Raw genomic sequence first — 24,342 nt, 5'->3', positions numbered from 1 at the left:
CACTGAAACTCTAGCAGTAGATCACTTACTAGAGGCCGAGATGAAACGATATATTACGGGGTTTTTTTTTGGTGCAGTTTAGGTAACCAGTACATAGTGGGGACCTTCAAATGTTCAGAAAAGGCCTTAAGCTGAGCTGTGGTTGTGACATGTTTTTTACTATATGACTCTCTATAAAGCGTACGGCCTTGAATGTAGTTGAATGTATATTTTCATTCTTAAGGACTTCCGTGTAGTATTTACGTAATACCACCACTATATTTTTGGCTGCTTTGTCGACCGGTACGAACACAAAACGCTTTGCAAGTACTTGAATTTTGTTTTTAATCCTAGAAATGGGCGTATTACTTATTCTTTTATTTATTTCTAAATTATTTTTGAAATATGATATGCGACTATCAACAATATTGAGACATTCATTCAAATAGGAGTCAAGTGACTTTTGTCAGATTTCTCCAGTTTACATCATTTTTTACAAAAGGGTGAAAGAGCATCATTAATAACCTGACGACACTCTTCCCAATTTATTTTCGACGGCAGACGATATTTTGGTCCTTTTTTCAGAAAGTTTATAACGTCTTGAACAATATTGAGGTCCCCTGTAATTACATGGCCATATGGATCATATCTAAACTTTGATGTTTCACGGTCTTATGTCGAAGGAGCATTATTTTCTATACTGGCGTCTGATGTAACTGACGTATAATTAAAAATTACACTTCAACTGGTTTTTTTTATACGAATTAGGATTTACAGGTGGCTCTATGTTCTCAAAATATGGAGGTATAAAGTTTTGAACGGTAGAGTCAGGAAAAATACTAGACAAATTACTAAAATCAATACCTCTATTAACATATTATTTTTTTAACGAAATACTTTTTATGATCTTCAGGTTTGTCAATTTGAGGGAACAGTCTATGGTGACAAAAGGCTGAAATAGTTCGTGTACACTCATATCTTGGACTGAAAAACGATACTGTATCACACTCGTTATAAATATTATTTAATTTACTAATTGGTACTTGACGCAGTTTGAATAATAATTGATGTCTACCATTCTTTTTAAATATAGATAAAAAATAATCAAGTGTAAAATTAGAACGATATTTATTTCGTTGATTGCAATGAGACCTATGATTGCGTTGTCTTTTATCAACAATAGTCATAATATCAACAGAGGAAGTTTTAGATATGACCCATGATATTGTCATTTAGACATAGGGGATACGCAAGTTTATCAAGCATATCGTGTAAGTCACACTTCCTAGCACTGTGGACTATAGAGCACCAAAACACTCTTTAATCGAATTAAGCTAAAGGTTGGAAAAGTTTGTACTCTAGTCGACTTATTGCCTTTGGTAGCAGTTCGTTGAGGTCGTACACATTCAGACGTCCCAGAAGTCACAACAAACGTTTACTCCAAAAAGACTAATAGCCGATGAGTCGGACAGACAATTTTGTCCAACCGGCCATAAGTCCAACAAAACTATGTTTTTTAATAGTACAGAAGTAGTATATCTGGAATGCAATTCAACAATAACATGATATTTTTACATTGAATTACATGCTATAATGTGTTAAATCCGTAAGGCATGTTGATTTTCATTTACATATATTCATAAAATTATATTTATATATCTCGTTTACATTTTATATTTTCAAACCTTGTCATCTGTCGTACACACTTTTAACCTTTTTATCATGTCTACCGTGACTTCGCGTACATTATAATCCACTGTAAACAATTTAGTATGATATACTGTGACTCCATGTTTAATAAATGCAAAATAATTCAAAAATCGTCATAAATATTTTGCACATGACTTTGAGACATAATGTGCAGTTTGTGTTTTTTGTCGTGCATGTACTGATTTTGTGTCTTGGATTGCTACTCATAGCTTTTCTTTTCTATTATTTTGCACAACAATGGTATCGTTAGATTCATTCAGTTCTTGGGAGTTCTTTTGGCTCTTTTTGATGAATAAATACATAGGCACATTTAATAAGCATGAGGACAATTAACCCAATGCCTAAATTAGGAAAAGTGACAAGACCAATTGATTTTTGAACCCTCTGAACTACTCTTTGAATGCCCCGTTGGTGGCCAACTGCAAGAAAAAATTCGGACCAAATTAACTTGCAGAGTCAGTCTAAATTGATTGAACCTTATCCGATGGGTGCCATATGTGGAGCAGATCTGCTTTCCCTTACCGGAGGACATGAGATCATCCCCGGTTTTTGGTGGGGTTCGTGTTGCTCAGTCTGTATACTGTTGTTTGTCTTTTGGTCGTTTTTCATTTTTTGCAATGACTTTGTTAGTCTGTTTTTGACTTATGAGTTTGAATATTCCTTTAGTATCGTTCGTCTCTCTTTTACTCTCGTCCTGAATATACATTAAAATATTTGTCATCGCACGTAAAGCCAAAAATACAGTCAATCAAATAATTATTTTGAAAACGAACAAATTAACCACTAACCTAAACAGACGATACTTTTGTAGGTGACCATCTTTTTTATACCATAATCATTAATATTTAAAATAAAAACAGGACTGTTAGTTGGACATACACTGCCAATCACACTTTCGCCATCTTGTTTATTATAATTGACAGATCAATATTAATTTTACTTGTTTTAAAAAAGCTAAATAAATCAAAACGAAACGTTTCGAATATGCTGAAATCTAAACGCTTTTCTTGATATAGCTTTATCTAAGAAAAAGGAAATGAATGAGTCGCCTCATGGGGGTTTCCAAGTAATTACATAATCACAATTTTTTTGCCAATATAATCACATAATCATTTATTATTTTTTTAAACAAGATGATCAAATAATCAAAAATACAGTCCTAGATTATCAAATAATCAAATAATCATGAAATATTTGGTCTGGTAATCAAATAATCACTATAAAAAAGGCCAAGTAATCACATAATCACATGAGGACGCTCATGAATATAGAAAGATATTCAATGGAAATCTTAAAAGGTCTTGAAATATACAAAAAATTTTCTGAAATTTGTTTTGAAATCCTTTTGCGCAGTTATACATGTTATAGTCAAGTTACAAAACGTGTTCATTTCAAACTAAATCAGAGTATGACATCCATTGAAACTATTGAAATAAAGTGTCGAAACCGTTCGTGTTAGTAACAAAGGATGACCATCAGTGGTCTTCGTTACATTTTGTGAATGTACGATGACAAAATATTATTAGATGTGAGGACAATGTCATTTTGGCATAATTTTTGTTCAAGAATCAGACAAATCGTTTATAAGCCTGGTATCTTTGATGAGTTTTTTTATATCCATATTCAATCGTCATACATTAAAAAAAATCTATTAAGAACAATGCAGAGTATTTCTATGTTTTACTGAAAAGGTATATTACCTACGTCAGGATCACAAAAACTCTTTACAGTTTATTGAAATGTATAATAACCCATGGATAAGAAACCGATTGAATAACAGATGTGAAAAAAAAACATTGAAGAGTAACATTTCTAAATGTTTGCTAGGTCGATAATTATTTGTCATTCAAATTTCTTACTGAAAACCTAAATCGAGCCAAACTTACAAACGTTGTGAATATTTTTAGATGCTTATATTCAAGTTCTGCAAAAATAAACAGGTTGAAATAAAAAGCAGAAAAATGATAACATAGGTAACAACTGCGAAGTTTTTGACTTTGGTCATCAACATTAAGATTATTTAACAGATAATCATTTTTGTAAAAATATTCTCCTTTATTTTTTACCTGGACAGACATAACTTTTAAATTGTTACAAAAACAATAAACTGACCAGAATGTTCTAAAAGTTAGTTGTGGGAAATTAATTGACTTTCGGAAATTAAACCATGCAAATAAAAATGTGGAGCACACTCTAAATTAGAGAATGAAAAGACCTTTAGATTTTGTAGGTACATGATTTTTACAATTATATATAAAAATAAGGAGATGTGGTATGCTTGCCAATGGGAAAACTATCCACCAAAGTTCAAATGGAATTGATGTAAGCAATTATACCGTACGGCCTTCGACAATGAGAACAAACCAATACCGTATAGTCGGCTATAAAAGGCTCCGACATAAAAAATATGAAACAATTCAATTGAGAAAACTAACGGCCTAATTTATAACAAAAAAATTTACGAAAAACAAATATGACAGACAAGAACCAACGACAACCACTGAACTACAGGCTCCTGACTTAGGACAGGCACATATAGAATGTGGAGGGGTTAAACTAGAAATAAGAAGATATGGTATGAGTGTCAATGAGACAACTCTCTATCAAAGTCACAATGTGTAAAAAGTAAACAATTATAGGTCAAAGTACGGCCTTCAACACGGAGCAACTAGTTTGCTTGCGCCAAACCCTCCCCATAACCTGGGACAGTGGTGTAACAATACAACATAAGAACAGACCATAAAAATCAGTTGAAAAGAGCTTAACTCATCAGATCGATACAAAGCAGAAAACATCTAACGAAAACAGACCGGACGTGGCAGCGTATCTATACATCCCAGAAAAGACACCAAGTAAAGATCTGAGAGTACTCGCAGTTACTGACAGCTAGATCAAAGCAAATAACAACTAATAAAAAAATATGTATCTGACTAAAATATCAATCAGTACACATCCAACATCCAATGGATTTGGTGTAAAGACGTCATTAACAGCTGTCAGAGAGAAATATGACCTTGGGCAATGCCAAAATATAAGTATCGACAGATTGTAGTACTGTGAATGTGTATAACAATAATATTTAGTATGGTTTTAACTTACTAATAAAAAAATAAATATTTATATCAATAAAAGCAATCAAAGGTCCAACCGCAGTGCTGAACCGACAACCCCTTAGAATAAGTTTACCCAAAGGATCAACAAGTTTACTCGGATCAATGTGCAGCAAGGATTAACATTATGTTTATCCATATGCACCAAGGATTAACATTATGTTCATCCATGTGCAGCATACAATTAACATTATGCTAATCCATGTGCAGCAAGGATTAACATTTTCTAAATATCGGTGTAACAAGCTTTCATTGTAACTATTTCGATAAATAATTAAAAAAATTAATTGAAATTAATTGACTTTCGGAAATTAAACCATGCAAATAAAAATGTGGAGCACACTCTAAATTAGAGAATGAAAAGACCTTTAGATTTTGTAGGTACATGATTTTTACAATTATATATAAAAATAAGGAGATGTGGTATGCTTGCCAATGGGAAAACTATCCACCAAAGTTCAAATGGAATTGATGTAAGCAATTATACCGTACGGCCTTCGACAATGAGAACAAACCAATACCGTATAGTCGGCTATAAAAGGCTCCGACATAAAAAATATGAAACAATTCAATTGAGAAAACTAACGGCCTAATTTATAACAAAAAAATTTACGAAAAACAAATATGACAGACAAGAACCAACGACAACCACTGAACTACAGGCTCCTGACTTAGGACAGGCACATATAGAATGTGGAGGGGTTAAACTAGAAATAAGAAGATATGGTATGAGTGTCAATGAGACAACTCTCTATCAAAGTCACAATGTGTAAAAAGTAAACAATTATAGGTCAAAGTACGGCCTTCAACACGGAGCAACTAGTTTGCTTGCGCCAAACCCTCCCCATAACCTGGGACAGTGGTGTAACAATACAACATAAGAACAGACCATAAAAATCAGTTGAAAAGAGCTTAACTCATCAGATCGATACAAAGCAGAAAACATCTAACGAAAACAGACCGGACGTGGCAGCGTATCTATACATCCCAGAAAAGACACCAAGTAAAGATCTGAGAGTACTCGCAGTTACTGACAGCTAGATCAAAGCAAATAACAACTAATAAAAAAATATGTATCTGACTAAAATATCAATCAGTACACATCCAACATCCAATGGATTTGGTGTAAAGACGTCATTAACAGCTGTCAGAGAGAAATATGACCTTGGGCAATGCCAAAATATAAGTATCGACAGATTGTAGTACTGTGAATGTGTATAACAATAATATTTAGTATGGTTTTAACTTACTAATAAAAAAATAAATATTTATATCAATAAAAGCAATCAAAGGTCCAACCGCAGTGCTGAACCGACAACCCCTTAGAATAAGTTTACCCAAAGGATCAACAAGTTTACTCGGATCAATGTGCAGCAAGGATTAACATTATGTTTATCCATATGCACCAAGGATTAACATTATGTTCATCCATGTGCAGCATACAATTAACATTATGCTAATCCATGTGCAGCAAGGATTAACATTTTCTAAATATCGGTGTAACAAGCTTTCATTGTAACTATTTCGATAAATAATTAAAAAAAACAATATGGATTTCCATATATATTTGAAAAAATAAATAGTTTAGCAGCTCAACACAATGTGAAGGTTTTCCGCTCGTACGTTCGCTCGACAAAAAGATTCATATTGTGGCTCGCGGCTGATTTTTTTAACGACATCATTGTGAAGAAAACCGAATAATCTATACTTATTGAAAGCTTTGTAACTTTATATGTAAGCAAAGTGTCAAGTTTCAGGGTTAGAACATTTACTTGACCGATGGTACAATAATTTGGTGATTTTTTGGGGTAAGTTAAGAGTCATTTACCAATCCGCTATAGTATGATGCCCAAGCACTTGATAGATATTATCGAGATACTTTAAAGGATTACTATTACGGGTGTCGCATGTGGAACAGGATTTGCTTACCCTTCCGGTGAACCAGAGATCACCACCGGTTTTTGGTGTGGTTCGTGTTGCTCAGTCTTTAGTTTTCTATGTTGTGTTTTGTGTACTGTTGTTTGTTATTTCGTCGTTTTTCGTTTCGTCTGAGCAGAAAGTTGATGAACCAGGGTTATGTCAAAGAACGTCTCGTTTTTTTTCTAAAACAGTTCATCGGAAGATACCAAGACCTGGTTGATAAATATTCCGTAACAACTTCACAAATAAAATATGATGGTCTTGAAGTAAAGATTCTCAGTACTGACGTTGTTTATCATCTTACAAACCTGTTCGTGCATTTTTCATTGTTATTCAATGCAAAATAATTATCTAAGATACCTGGGACGATCTCATTTCATAAAGAATCTCTTTTGTTTACTTATTGTACCTCAAACTTATTAAGGGGCCTCGGTGGCCAACTGGTCTAAGAAGTTGAATTACTATATCACTAGCCAGTCAACACTGAGGTTGTGAGTTCGAATCTCGTACGGGGCAGGTGCACTCCAAACTTAATTAACCAGGATTGTCAGTTTTTCCTACCGATGGTCGGTGGTTATCTCCGGGCACTCCGGCTTCCTCCACCAATAAAACTGACCGTCACGAAATTTACTTAGCACATACTTACAAGTTCTCGTCCAATCAAATTGCTAGAATTTGCCTTCTTACTTTCATAGTACATACTTTTCCCGTGTACTAAGTAACTACGCATGAATGACCACAAGGGTAAGATTTCATTGTATCGTAATCAAGATATTAAAACAAAAAATTGCCACAGGCTATTTTGAAATAAAATGCTGTGTTCCAAATTAAAATAATAGTTTGTAATATAGTTTTCACATTGATTTTTAGATATCCTGCTATTAAAATCTTTGGATCTAAAAAATGTTTTTGACGATTGCAAGTTTCTTTCATTTAAATAAAGAGTAACAAATATGGTTCTTTATACCTTGATTAGAGTAACGCCATCTTAAATTGTGAATAATTTTTCATCCATGCAATTACTTTGTACACAAAAGTGTGTACTATGAAACCTTGTGAAGGGAAATTAAGGTAACTTGATCTATTTCGTCATGAATTGATTGAATGATTGATTATTGGTTGCTTAATGTTCAGTGGCAAATATCTCATGCATGTTCAGGACGATGTCATGAATTGAAAAACCGTAATAATGTCTAAAGAGAATGTGTCACCTATATAGATGTGTATATACATGTTCTGATACATCTTTTAGTTTTTACTTTGAAATAAAAACAAAAAAACATAAACCATAGTATCTTTGATCTATTGGTAGTAGCTTTGTAATAACTATCCGCTAAACTATCATACCAGGGGGGATCCAGCCATTGTTAAAAGGGTGGTTCCAACCCAAGATAAAGGGGGGGGGGGGGGTCCAACCATATGTCCCCATTCAAAAGCATTGATCGTCCAAAAATTGGGGTTTTCCAACCCCCGCACCCCTCTGGATCCGCCACAGCATACTATCTATATGTTTCAAATTTATTATAGCTTTAGTTGTACTGTGAAATTGAAAAATGAATTCAAGACATGTAAAGCTTCCACTGCAATTTAATTATTGCCTGCTTTTGGTCAATTTATTTTGTCAGCTTACCCACACATATTTTACAATGATACTAGTGAGTAGATTTACAAAACTTCGTTAATGAGCTCCGTTTTACAAACACCTGTGATACAAGTAGTCAGCCAAAATAAACTATCAATAGTTCAAGTAAAAGGTTACTCGAGTTGTAAATATGTGCTTTATAGGTTAGATAATACTTGGTAATGTTTTATGAATATTTAAAGCCCCAGGCGTCCGTCGTCCGTCGTCGTCCGTTAACTTTTACAAAAATCATCTCCTCTGAAACTTCTGGGCCAAATTTAACCAAACTTGACTACAATCATTACTAGGGTATCTAGTTTAAAAAATGTGTCCGGTGACCCTGCCTGCCAACCAACATGGCCGCCATGGCTAAAAATAGAACATAAGGGTTTACTATAGAAGTCTATGGGAAAATTGTAAAAAAACAATTTCAACTGGTCACAACTTGAAAACTAATTTAAATAACGATAAGGGGTCTTCAGTAACTATTGTAAGACTACAATGGGATGACCTGCTTTTAATTTAACTACTGAGTAAATTAAACCAAACTTGGCCTCAATCGTTATTAGGGTATCTAATTCTATTTATTATGATTTTAATCTTATTTTACATGATTTCCAAATTAGAACCACAGTAGATACAGGTGAGCAACATAGGCTCTTGAGAGCATCTAGTTCTCTTTGCATTTAAATTTTTTCTAACATTAAATAACATAATTGATAATGTCCACATCAGGGGTTATACATTGTTTCTTATCCAGCCAAACTAGGGGGAAGGGATTAGAACAGAAAACAAATCTTCATTAAGTGGCAATAACTCATATCTTTAAGCGTACAACGACGGCAGTCTCGTATAGGTGACAAAATTTGTTGTGTCGAGTTTTTTTTATATCTGGTATAATTGTCATAAAAGCAAAAATTGGTAAAAAAAAGTTGGCAACAATTTATAGAAGGATTCAACTTATTTTGGCCGTTTTATTTTTTCTTTAGATATTGTCTTACTGGTCGGTTTTGTTATTTTTAAGTTTTTTTTTCATCCACAATTGTCCTTGCAAAAGGCGCAAACAATTTGTTATAATCAGCCATGCGACTTATTTGAAGAATTAGCTGACCTTGGTTGTTGTTTAGAGATTTCAATCATATAACTTATACGAAAATCGTATTTCCCCCTTATTGAGTTATTCAAATGGTTCTTTAACGTATAGATAGCGTGAAACTCTCACTACACCAGGCAATGGATAAACGACATTTCTATTCCGACCGGACAAAGCTGCGTATTTATACATCCGAACAGCCAAACGGACCCACCCCTGTAGCAAGGGTGAATATTTCTATACCCATGTCAATCCTTTGGTTTTGAATAAAAGGAGATAAAGGTATACATTAATGCGATAGCAACCCAATGACAGAGACAAATAAAAACATTAAGAGTCAATATACAGTCTTTTGTAATAGAAAGATGCCTATACAGAATAATAAGCTCAAAACCGACCCATGACTAGAAAATACGGAGTTAATTTTGTAATATTTACCGTCAAAGATATCCCAACAGGCACAAGTGTTTGGTTGAAAAATATCACCTGCTCTTTGTTAATTTCGATCGGTGGAAATTAAAGAAGGTGTTATATAAACCAGTTGAAGAAAAACATTTCACTGTTTAGTAACGGTAAAATAGATAATAATAATAGATGACGTCCAGCGGCAAATCAAATGCATACAGGACGAAAACATATAAATGTAATATGAATATTAATCCTGCTTCGTATTAGACGACACGCTGAGCCGGACTTTTAACGTGTAAGTTCACATGCTAACAGTTCACAGGAAGAAAAGTCACCCTACCCGGACACATTTCTAACTCCGAGCCGACCAGTCTGTGCTCTTACTCTTAAATGCCGCGTGTTTAGCGTTGAAACAACAAATACCAATTTTAACGTCTTTGTTAGACCCGGTGTGGATTCGAACCAACGACCTCCCGCTCAGGAGGCAATCACACTCCCACGAGAACAACGAGGCGAGCGGTAGTATAGAATATCATACCAAAAACTCAAGTACAATAATTCCTATTTAATATTGGATCCTATGGATTAATTTAAAAATTCTCTACAATTTCAGTAAGTCTTTTTTTAAACCCTGTTTTCCAGTGACAGTGACTAGCACATGTGGAATGTATCGACAGAAATAGTATCCGATGAACTAACACAACCACAACAAGAGTGGACACAGTGAAATGTCTCGCCTGTTTTAGTGTTCAATGTTCATATTGAATTTATGTTCAAAGTGAAAAAATAAGTTTATACTATAAGCATTACATTAAATGATCTATGAACATGAGGTCATACAGACATGGAGGCTGTACATATTCATTTGATACACCAAATATAGTTAACCAATTGCTTGTATGTCAGAAACAAAACAGAACTTGAACCAATGAACCATGAAATGGGGTCAAGGTAAGATGAGACCTACCAGACAGACATGTACACCTTACAATTATTCAATACATAAGATATAAATGAGACATCACTTATAGTATTTGAGAAATGGCCAAACTTTAAAAAACATTGATTAATGAAGCAAGATAATTGGGTCACGGTCAACTGACACCTGCCAAACAGACATACACACCTTAAAATTATTCCATACACCAAATATTGTTCAACTATCCCAAAAGTATCCGAAAAACAGACCAAATCAGCGAAATAGACTATCTTCATATTACCGACTTTTGACTCCGGATTATATAATTTGTCGACTGATAACCTTGGACATCATGGTACTCGGTCAAGTAAGAGCAACCAAAATAAGTAAAATCAAACATATAATCGGTGTAATTTGAGGGGAAAGTAACTGTTTTCCGATGATTTTGTAGTGAAAAGAAAAATATTAACCAGGTAATTTTCCCCCAAAATTGTACCAATTGAAAGCTTGGTTTTACTTCTTTAGCTTGCTCTAATCTGACTTGGTACCATGATGTCCAAGGTAACCAGGTGTACATGTCCAACTGGCAGGTGTCATCTGACCTTAACCTCATTTTCATGGTTTATTGATCATAGTTAACATTTTGTGTTTTGGTATATATTTCTCAGATACTATTTATCTATATAGTCTATTTGACATTGACCAATGAACCATGAAAATAAGGTAAATGTCAGATGACATCTGCCAGACAGATTATACACCTTACAATCATTACATAAATCAAATATAGTTCTCCTATTCCTTATAGTATCTGAAAAACAGACAAAATAATAAAATAAAAATGACTAATGATAATAAATAACAATTATACAATGAACTATGAAAATGAGGTCAAGGTCAGATGATTACTGTATGACAGACAGTACTCCTTAGAACCATTCCATACATCAAATATAATTAACTGATAAATAGTATCTGAGAAATTTATACCAAAACACAAAATGTTAACTATGACCAATAAACCATGAAAATGAGGTTAAGGTCAGATGACACCTGCCAGTTGGACATGTACACCTACCTATCATTACATACACCAATTTACCAAATATAGTAGACCTACTGCTTATAGTTTTTGAGATATGGACTTGACCACAAAAACTTAAAGTTGTTCACTGATTCATGAAATGAGGTCGAAGTAAAGTGAAAACTGTCTTGATAAGCATGATGACCTTGCAAGGTACACACATACCAAATATAGTTATCCTATTGCTCATAATAAGAGAGAAGCATTACTAAAAATCTATTTTTTTTCAACTAGTCACTGAACCATGAAAAAAAAAGTTAAATCACAAAAATACTGAACTCCGAGGAAAATTCAAAACGGAAAGTCCCTAATCAAATGGCAAAATCAAATGATAAAACACATCAAACGAATGGACAACAACTGTCATATTCCTAACTTACAGGCATTTTCAAATGAGGTCAAGGACAATTGTCATACTACAACGGAAATTTCGCAAATGAGGCATCTAAATACACAGTATGAAGCATCCAGGTCATCTACATTTTGAAATCAAAGGCGAGGGCTAAAGCCGCTAAAGCCGCTGCAGCCGGGCCACTATCCCCGAGTCTCTCTTTATGGGACTTCTGTACTTTTACATTTTGAATTTGAGTGTTTTGGCCTCAGTATTATTTACATTTAATGTTGAAATTTGCATTTTGGCAATTTATACTCGGTATGTACTACCGTTTGTTTTTATTCTGTCATCAAACCTGTTTATTTGTTTATTATAAACTTTATATTTAGCATGGTATTGATCTGATGAGCTAAATTAGCTTATTGCAACCGGATTTTACTTGTTTGTTCTAATTTTGTTCTGTAACACCACTGCCCCAGGTAAAAGGGAGGGTTTATATATACTATATGTACCTGTCTCAAGTCAGGAGCCTTTCATTTTAGTGATTGTCGCTTGTTACTTTATTTTTTATCTATTGTTCGTTTATTGTTTTGTATATAAATTCAGCAGTCGTTTTATCTCGTCTGATTGTTTCACACTGGTAATTTTTTACCCTTTATAGCTTACTTTGCAGTGAGAGACTATAGCTAGGCTCTTCCTTCATTTTGACCCTGAAGGCCATACTGTTGCCTATAATTGTGTACATTGACGATATTTGGTCTTGGATGGAGAGTTGTCTCATTGGCAATCATACCACATCTTCTTATTTTTATATAAACCTTATTTTCAAAAGTTTAGAAATTTTTAAATTCATTGACTATACAAAGTTTCATAGTCAATGACTGTAGACATTAGTTAAATTTCAAAATTTATGGTAGAATGAACAGTACTAAAACAACAAATTATAATTAAGATTATAATTTTCAGGGGCGGTGCAGCAATTTTATACGTGTGCATGCAAAACAAATTTCTTGTTAGAGGGGTCTAAATACAGCACAAACAACATTTTCCAAAAGACCAAAAAAGTGAAAAAGTATATTTTAACAAAACGCATTTGACTAACAGGTCGAACAACAAATGTTCTTAAACCCTGCTGACTGCCATTGGCGATTGCCAAATAAACGGATCACAAGGTGTAATAAATGGATCTTAATCATAAATTTAATACCAAACAGAAAACAATATTCTTGCGGCAAAAGATGGTATACCGCAAACAAAGGTGCAAAGATTTTTGTACACCATGTCCGGATTTCGACAATTCATGTCTCTTCAGTGATGTTAGGAATCGAAACGGTATTAGAAGGCCATATAATTTACCTCAATTTAGGATAGACTCTTGAATTTTGAGGAGTCAAAATAGGATGAACGGATCATATAAACCCGAAGGCAAATATAATACAAGCCCAAACGAAAAAATATAAACAAGTCTAAATTGAAAAAAACGTTCAAACCTATGATTGCGTTGGATAAAAACCACAATTTTTATACGTGTGCATGCAAAACAAATTTCTTATTCTTATTCATCCTTTTTTTTCAGTGAAAACAATTGAATCTACATACATTACACTTGGTCCTCACTTTCCTAAATAAGAGTACAGTTTTAATCTAGCTTGAGCTGTTATGTTTACATTTGTTCTTCCAGAAGTTTCCAGGAATTCTTTCTTGTTTTTCCATCTCATTTTGACCATTTCCTCCGTTTCAAAATTGACTCTAGTAACGACTTGTTGATCACTGGTCAACATATCAAAATATATTGATGGATTTGACACATACTCAAATTAAAGTAAATTTGTTCGTTGTCCGAATTTATCCCCGAATCTGTTCAACATAAGTTTAGCGTGTGAGCGGAGGCCTGGATTCTTTTTTATGGTATAGTCGAGTAAGATGCCTTGTTTTTCAAAATAGTCTTGAATAAATGTCTGTCTATGTTCTACAGTAAGCACCAACTAGGCCATCTACTTGCTTCTTGCTTCATCTTCAGAAATATATTGATTTAGATCTTGGATCACACTGCTCGATGTCATCGGAATACCAGACCTTATATAAAGTATCAACTGTATATCCCTTTTGTACTGCCATCTTTAACTCATCTGTAACCCAAGTTCCAATAAAAGATCTTTCTTAATTGTTGTGATGACATGTGGCTTGTTGTTTTAAGCTAGTGCATGTTCTGTACAAGGAAAAACACCAGTTTGTTGTTGATCTTATCGGTTAACACCAGAATTTGAATTTCACGGGGAGGACATACTTTGAATTTGATAAGTCCTTCATATGTCGTTAAATCATCAAAGTTCTTTTTTACCGCATTTGGGTGACCCAGGACGGCATTGCAAGTTTTATTCATGTATGGGTAAAATGAGGTTTCATCAGAGTATTTGGTAGATTCGCCCATTGAAGATTCGTGATAAAGTGTTATAATGCCTCTGTTCTCCCGCCTGCAAAAGCATCTCTTGGCTCTAATGGGGTGAAAATGTCGATGGATTCAATAAAACTTTTGATGTTCTTAACTTCTTGAATATTTTTGTCAAATTCACATTCAAAAATACAACTATATTCATATCCTTCCTTTTCAATGTGGATTTTCTTCTCCATGGTTTGATCATACAGATCAGCCATTGAAAGCTTATTGACAGTGTTACTTGTGTGCTGTGAGTAAAATTTTGAATATCCATGCCAGAAACAGCCAACAATCTTCTCATCATCATGAATTTCATAATAGCCATCTACCCTGTATTGATCAATTGTTTCTCTCCACCGTCCGTAGCGTGCTGAATTTGTAATCCTTTAGACCATTGTAAGGTAGTTACAGAATGTTTCTCTTCAGGACGGTACCCTTGTCAAATCGGATATAGGAGATAACAACATTTGTCTTAAACGAAGTTAAAAGAGAAACAACTCTTTATTATAATAAGTGAAAATCTAAATTAGAAAATGGTATAAAAGCTCTCATTTTCCTATGTTGTTTACGTTTCTTCATTTTCGAAATCGCTCATGTCTTTTTGAAATACAATGTAATGTATTGATATTTTAATTTATGAAAAATTCGTGTTTATTGTTAATTCTTGTTGTCCCATACACATAAAAGTTATTTATTTATGATTAAAGAGATGATTTTACATTTCCTATTGTTAATTATCCATTTTTAGATGGTGACGTTCCCTTGTCACCATTTTATGGTGTTTATATATCTCAACTTGTACGATTCGCTCGTGTATGTAATAACTATTTGTTTTTAACGAAAGAAACCTCTGTATTACTGAAAAATTATTACACAAGGGTTTTCGATATCACAAAAGAGGGACGAAATATACCAGAGGGACAGTCAAACTCATAGATCGAAAACAAACTGACAACGCCATGGCTAAAAATAAAAAGACAAACAGACAAATAATAGTACAGATGACACAACATAGAAAACCAAAGACTAAGCAACACGAATCCCACCAAAAACTGGGGGTGATCTCAGGTGCTCCGGAAGGGTAAACTAGTCAAAACATTTTCTAAATTTTATCATCGGTACAAGGACATCATTCGTAAATATAAATCAACATGCAGACATCTTTTACGTTCAGGTATTTCACATCCAATGTTTTATGGTAATATTCTATACAAAGCACAAAAATGTCGACATTCATCTCAAAAGCTAACCAAACCTTTAAACAAAATTATTCAGAAGGGATAAAGTTACGATACTGTTGTCAGGTAATTAAAGATGGCATATTTTGGTATTTATATTGATTCACTCATATGGTCTTAGCAAGATACGGGTTATGTTCTTCTCATATATTTTATGATGGTATGATACTAAACCCCTAACGGGACGGATTGTGCTTGATTTTTATATGATGAAGACATTATCTTTCAATCAGTTTAATTGAGGGGTGGAGGTGGCATGTCATTAAGTGCTAGTAGTCCTTTGTTAATTTATGTATCTTTGTCATTTTGATTAGTCTATTTTGTTACCTATGCCGACACCGGACTCGGACTTCTTTTAAACTGAGTTTTACTGTGCGTATTGCTGTGTGTTTGCTTATTCTACAATGGCTAGAGGTATAGGGGAAGGGTTGAAATCTCACAAAACATGTTTAACCCCGCCGCATTTTTGCGCCTGTTCCAAGTCAGGAGCCTCTGGTCTTTGTTTGTCTTCGCATCCGGAAGCAGGATTTTCTCGCTGTGTTGAAGACCCATTGTAGCCTTCGGCTGTTTTCTGCTCTTTGGTCGGGTTGTTGTCTCTTTGACACATTCCCCATTTCCATTCTCAATTTTATTATATGTTCTTGATGTATATTCCTATGACCCTATTAGGGAAATCTTAGTGTAACAAAACAGACCGTTTGAGTTTAATACATTGATTATTATTACCAGATAAACATTGAGTGTTTTTCATTGTTGTTGCGTTTTTTATGTCGAAAATATATATTGATTTCTTCTTTTCTTTTCTTATTTGAGAAAATACTACTATGCTATTTTTGAATTATTGTTTTATGTTAAGTTATCTTTATTTTAATGTTACGTGCAGCATTTGATTGTTGATGAAGTGATGATATTTTTATATATCTTTATATTTAAGATAGGCATTCTCGTCGTCCAGCCTTTTTTAGATGATAACAAACATAAAATTTGATACCAAGATATTTCATGTGTCTGTTTAGTTGTTAGCGTAAACAGAACAAATCCTCACTCTCAATATTTGCCACTGGACATTGAAAATTAAAGTGACTTTAGGAAGAACACATAGAAGCCGAATGCCTAAGTTGAACTCTAAAGAATTTAACAGAAAATAGTTCCTAGTATTTCTACACCCTCTGTTTAATATTTGGATGTTATTTAACATGTTTTATAACATGTCGGAAAAAACGAGAAATCCACATTTCGGAATTCAGTTGAAAGCGTTTTGCATTGCAAACTCAAAAACCTAAATAAGTAAAGTGTGAGAAATTAGCAATTATGTGTATGCCTAAATGAATATGGTTTATGAATATCCCATCCTTTGTACATGTGTTAAATCGTAATATTTTTTACAGTTTACATATTCTGTATTCAAATTATAGAATGCAAATTATACAAAGTGTAGTACCTCTGGGTCAGGTCGGTGGTGCTCCATTGGCGGATGAGCCAGATCCGGAAGACAGGGAGCCTCTATAATTCACTCGGGGAGTTGAATTCTTAAGCAAAGAATACTGATAAAAGCCTAAAAGGGCCCAAACAGCAACCTCCATTTTAATGCCCCCGCCGTAGTAGAGGGGGCATTAAGTTTTACCCTTGTCCGTCTGTACGTACGTCCGTCCGTCAGTACGTACGTCCCAAAATTGGTTTCCGTTCTCTAACTTGAGTTTGCCTTAACTAAATGTTTTGAAACTTATACACAATGCTTATTACAACAAAACACAGATCAAGTTTGAATTTTGGTGGTGTCACTTTAACCGTTCTAGAGTTATGCCCCTTTATAAATGGACAAATTGCAAAATTTTGAGTTTCCATTCTGTAACTTAAGTTTGCCTCAACCAAATGTTATGAAACTTATACATAATGCTTATTACCACTAAATACAGATCAAGTTTATCATGTCAATTTTTTTTGGTGGATTTATATTTTTTTGAAATTTCAAATTTAAAAGAGGGTAGAGTTTTTTTTTCATTTTATTTGGGGGGGAGGGGGGTCATACTATTTTCAACAAATTATTTATCAAAATTTCAAATTTTTTCAATTTTTTTTTTGGGGTGGGGGGAGGAGGGTAGGGGGGGGGGGGGTTTCTCTTAATATATTGGTTTTTTTTCCATTGGCTATTCGTTATGTCATTGAAGATTTTCAAAGGTTATGACGATGCACATTTTGTCCATGGGACAAGGCTCGTTTATTATTATATTGAAATTGAATAACTCGAGTTGATATCAAGCGATATCTCATTCTCACTCATTATGAGGCCTATAAATATATAACAGGTTAACTAAGTATTGTGCAACAGCACATTATTGCACAATAGCACTTATATATGTAAATCAAAGCGAAATAAAGCATAGAACACTGCAGATTGAGTTGAACTGATGCATCAACCATTGTTTAACACCCAGTGGACTATTAAATGCAAGATGAGAACATGATCTAATGAGATATGAATTTTGAGCCTACAAGTACATTACACTAACACAACAGATTTATACACTGAACCAGATAATAAACAATCAAGGCAAAGATACTACCATGAAACCACTGATGTGCTTTAATTTCAGTTATGAAAACCATGTCAAAAAGTGGAAGTTCATCACGCTTGCAGCAATGCAGGTGCTCAATATGTGACATGTCTTATTTTTCAGAAGAATAATGTGGTAAGGCATCTACCTGCAGCAGGAACTATTCTGCTGGAGATTCGGGAATGCGGACCTCAGCTTGTTCAAGTTTGTGAACTGATTCATACGGAGACGATGGATGCCAAATGTAAAAGCGCAATCTAAATATCTAAGTAAATGAAAACCAAAAACAGTGAAAACAATATATAATTTATTCACTAAGTACAACTTTTATCATGTAGTCCAAAGTAAAGAAATGGAGCATTCAATGACTTCAATATTTACCCGTAGTAATAAGGCACATGGCAGATGCACTAACCATTAATGGAAATGTTGGAAAACCACAGCTTTCCTTGGTTGGACTTTTTTTATCTTTATTTTTCCTTGGTTGGACTGAACTGCAATCTTCAGACAATTTCTTACAAAGTTACAAGCTAGTTATATAAAATGTATAGACCTAAGTCTATCAAAGAAGGTCATAAATGATTTGCGACGATGCAAATACTAAACTTTAGAATTTAAAAAAATATCTTTAACCAATGAATTCAAAATACCAATATCTATTCAATTTCACAAATATAAACTGAATAAGCATCATGTGAGTCAATAAATAAAGAAATATGAAATTTATAGTCTTAAACAAGGGAAATAACAATGACATAATAATCCTGTCTGCCAAATACAATTTGTTTTTTTTTAATTTAAGGCGAGGAGGTTAAGGTTCATGATAACAAATGGACAAATATGGCTGTATTTACACATCAAAAACTACTCTGTGTACAGACTTATCTGTGCAGTTTGAAAAGTTTTAAGGCCTGCATCCACTAGATATATAAAAGTTAAATGCATTTTGTGTTTGGATTTTGATAGGCATTTTTTTTTGTTCCTGCTGTTGGTGTAAAAATAAACAAACACCTAAATTACATTTGATACTGTCCACTCAGTTACACCCTTTAACTCACCTATTGTTGTGTAGATATCTGTTGTCCATGCCAATCAAGGACAATCAATACAATGCAATACAGTTAATGTTACCTGAGAGGGAGCATCTCAAAGATTTATCCAACTTTTTACACCTTCTGCAGGAACAGAAAAAAAAATGCCTATCAAAATCAAAAAAGATTTTATCTTATTGAAACACAAAATGCATTTAACTTTTATATATCTAGTGGATGCCAGGCCTTAAAACTTTCCAAACTGCACAGGTAAGTCTGTTCACAGAGTAGTTTTTGAGATGTAAATTAATTACAGCCATAGTTGTCCATTTGTTATGATGAACCTTAAGGCAATATTATTTCAAGCCAATTTTTTTTTAATTTTTAGTAAATGTTTAATGTCTTTTGTCATGATTGTTGTGTAATGTTTGGATTAATTTATTAAATATTTTTTTATCTTGAAGCCAGATATGCACATTCTGAAACTGATTATACTACTAAGGAAGACAACTACATATGCACTTTCATATTCAGTCAACGTGCATCACTATGCATTATATATAAATTATGCGACAAAGAGGAATGATTTTGTTCAATACAATGACAACCTATTATAACAAATAGATGCTAATAACAGAATTAATGGTGGAAATAAGCAAAGATTTATGGTCCGTTCAGGATAACTGTATGTGTCTCGTGAAACCGGTTGTGATTGCACTGCGCATTTCAACTTTCTGTAAAATATAGAGTTATCGTCCTTTAAAACCTAACGGCAGGTAGAAAGGCTATTAAGTTTGCCTTAACCAAATGTTATGAAACTTATACACAATGCTTGTTATCATTAAACACAGATCAAGTTTGAATTTTGGTGGTGTCACTTAAATGGTTCTAGAGTTATGCCCCTTTATAATGGAAAAATTGTTAAATTTTTAGTTCCCGTTCTCTAACTTAAGTTTGCCTCAACCAAATGTTGTGAAACTTATACACAATGCTTATTACCACAAAATACAGATCAATTTTGAATTTTGGTGGCGTCACTCAAACCGTTCTCGAGTAATGCCCCTTTATAAATTGAAAAATTGCTAAATTTTTAGTTTCCCTTCTCTAACTTAAGTTTGCCTCAACCAAATATTATGAGGCTTACACACAATGCTTTTTACCATAAAACTCAGACCAAGTTATAATTGGTGTAGCGTCACTTTTACCGTTCTTCAGTTATGTCCCTTTATAACTATATAATATGCATGCAGGGGCATCATTTGTGTCCACGTGTGGACACAATCCACATTTTTTCATTAGGGGATCCCTAACAGGTCACCTAATTTATAGCTTTTGGCTGACCACGGCTTTGCTGGGGTAATCAATTTGGGAGGGAAAGTAAAGGCACCGGGTAGGGAAAACTTTCGTGGCTGGGTTTCAGTCACGAATTTTTTAATTTTAGGAATTTTTCACACTTTGCCGTCCGCGGAGCCCTTGTAGGGAATTGTGTGACCCCACATTTATTCTGGGTAAAACCCCCAAGCCCTTGTAGGGAATTGTGTAGACCCCAAATCCACTTCGTCCGCGCATTGCATTACGTTTTTGACGCAGTGCAGAAGCATTAAGGAAGAAAGAAGAAGAATTGTAAGTGTCAAATAGTGAACAAATTACACGCATACACTTGCTGTTCATTGCATACCTCTGGGGTCAACTTAAAAGCTTGATCCCCAGTTATAAAAATTGTTTTAAAGAAATACCAAAGAAAAAAGAACTTGTAATTAAGTTAAACCCATAGCCCTGTAAAGTAGATATCCCTGTCCAAGTCCGAATTTACATTTAAATTGTTCATTCCATAGTTGTCTTCCAAGAGTAACCATGGCTAGAGTGCATATATACTCAGCTACTTTTGAGGAATTGAGGGAGGATAAGGGTATTCTGGAGTAAGAGGATTTCCGGGAGGTCCCATATATGAGGATTACTGAGGCGGCTATGGATGGCATGGATTTTAGTACCTCCTTATTTCTTATGTTGTACTGTTACACCACTGTCCAAGCGTTAGTTTTCTCGTTTGAATTGATTAACATTGTCGTTCCGGGTCCTTTTATAGCTGACTGTGCGGTATGTGCTTTGCTCATTGTTGAAGGCCGTACGGTGACCTATAGTTGTTAATTTCTGTGTCATTTGGTCTTTTGTGGAGAGTTGTCTCATTGGCAATCATACCACATCATCTTTTTTATATATATTGCCAGCCAACAGGGGGCGGATAAATTTTGCAAGGAAGAGATGGGGCACAAAGAAAAAGTGCAATATATGTGACTATACTTACTTAACTTAATGTTACTTAATGATGTTTTCCGGTACAAGCTAGGATCCTCACGGTTCCTCTTCACCAGACTCATATATTGAATTATTGTCTCTATCATTTCTGCTGCTGCTTCCGGTTATTTCAACTCGATAATCAGAATAATAGATTTCTTCGTATTCCCAGTATTTATCTAATCTATTTTTAAACGAATTTATAGATGGAGCTTTTGTTATTTTATCTTGTAGTTTATTCCATAATTTGACAATTCTAACTGCAAAGCTATTTTTCCTCAGACTTGTTTTAAATCGTTGGTGAATAATTTTGTTACTATTAACTCTTGTGCTATGCCTATTTTCGGTGTTTGAAATTAGTTTGAGAAATGTACTAGTTTCTGGATCATATTTCCGTTTAGTATCTTGTATGTCTCAATCATGTCCCCTCGGACCCTTCTATATGACAATGTTGGCAGCTTAAGTTTTTTCAGTCTTTCTGGATAACTTAATTTGTTGAATCCTGGTATCTGGCGTGTCGCCCTTTTTTGTACATTTTTGATTTTGTCAATGAGTTTCTTTTTGAAAGGTGCCCATACTGAACTAGCATAGTCTAAGTGTGTTCTCACCAATGTTTTGTATAGTGGTATGAAGATCTTTGCATTCAAATTTTTAAATGTTCTTCTAATTGCCGCAAAGATTGAGTAAGGTTTGTTCACTTTTTCGCATATGTGTTTTTCAAAGGTTAAATCTTCGTCTATAACTACTCCAATATCCTTCTCTTCACTGCATTTGATAATATCATGACCTAATAGATTGTAAGTTGTGCTGTCATCTCTTACCCCTCTGCTTATATTTATATGTTTACATTTTCTGGGTGGAATTTCAAGAGCCATGTATCACTCCATTGTTCTAAATTTTTTAAGTCGTTTTGCAGTATGGGTTGGTCTGCTCCTACACAAGCAAGAGAAACACTCAGGGCGAGGGCGGCTGGTTCATTTCTCCATCCTAGCCACATCACCTTAACTTTCAAGATGGTAGGGAACTTAACCGTGGGTTCAGGGATGAAAGCGGGGGCTACCAGGACATATGGGACAGGCACATGCCTCAGTATGGGAATTCGAGAGACTACAGATATGAGGGGGAAACACCTCCATCCTGGTATAACAATGCAGGGGATACAGGAAGGGAAATCGAGGTGGGGGTGGGGATTAGCTAACCGGTATACAGAGGGAGAGGGCCCAAGGTTTAGAGACTCCCATATGGAAAGTGAGGCCCCAGTGTCGAGACATACCAGTAGTATGGGGTACCCAGGGGCAACGAGACGGGGGACTAGGGATCAAAGGAGCTCTCGTAGGGATACATATGACCACCAGGAGGCCATAGCGGGTCGGATACCCAGAGATTTCAAGACCGGCCAAGGGGGCCAACTGGGAGTAGACCACCAATCCTACAAAAGAGTCTCTTTTTACGCCAAATTCTGGCGATTGTGCCAGGTGAGTGGGTGGTCTCAAGGGGAGTGCAAAGACCAATTGTGCTGGTCCTTAGATGGAAAGCCCAGTGAGTTTTATGCCTTGCTCGTGGAAAGGAGGCATGATTTGTCCTACGAGGATTTGGTGAGTAAATTGGCCAAATGATATGGGTTTGATGAGTTGCCAGAAACAGCTCAGGTTCAATTTAACATTGCAAGGCAAGGGGGGACGAAACCCTAGAGGACTGGGACTTCACCTGCCAAAGGATCACATGTACCAACAGGCGGTCATGAGATTGTGCCAGGGGGCCTCAGACAAGGAGGGGGGATGTTAGCCTCAAATGCTAAACCCAAGAGTATTGAAGAAGCAGTGGATAAAATCAGGTGGCATCAGCATAATCACCAAGCAATATATGGCCGTGTCCACCACTAAGTCCGAAGCAAATAATTCTACTTCCCCTAAGGACGTACAGAAGTTAAAAACTCAGTTTAACGCTTACAAAGGGGAGGTAACAGGAACCCTGGGGAATCTTATGTCTGATATCCAAAAGTTGTCATTTGCAGTCACGAACAATGCCAGATCCGCATCACGGAGTCCCTCTTCCAGGCCCGCCAATGGTGGTTGTTTCAGCTGTGGTGAGGAAGGCCATTTTAAAAAGGAGTGCCCTAAATATCAGAGGTCTAGTTCTCCTAGACCAGGGGGCAAGAAAGTAACTTTCCAGTTAAACTCCAACGGGTCGACTCAAGAGGTCTGAGTCTGGCCCCTAAACCAAGGAGTATAAAGGACCTCGTAATAAGCCAGAGACCGTCATACTTTAATAGGGAGGGTACCATAAGTCAAATAGGGATGGCCCAGGGGATTCAATTCACAGTGATAAAACACCAGCTAAGGAACTTTCAGTTTGTGAAACTTCTTTATCAAATACTTACCAGTCTATATCATGTCCCTGTACCTTTTCGTTGGATTTTAATTTCAAAATAAAGATACAAGTCATTCACCATTTCCAGTTTTGACATGCATCTTTAATAAATTTTATTCATGTGACTTGGTATGCCCTTTGATTGAATGCCTTGCAAATACCAATTGAAGTGCATATATACTCTGCCCTCTTGAAATAAAGGACTTCAAATTTCTTCCAGTAAACTGTTGCCATATTC

This window comes from Mytilus californianus, unplaced genomic scaffold, assembly GCF_021869535.1.
Source record: "Mytilus californianus isolate M0D057914Y unplaced genomic scaffold, xbMytCali1.0.p SCAF_7, whole genome shotgun sequence".
In the NCBI taxonomy this organism is placed as follows: domain Eukaryota; kingdom Metazoa; phylum Mollusca; class Bivalvia; order Mytilida; family Mytilidae; genus Mytilus; species Mytilus californianus.
The sequence above is the reverse complement of the archived record's forward strand: the minus strand, read 5'-3'. Positions refer to the sequence as shown.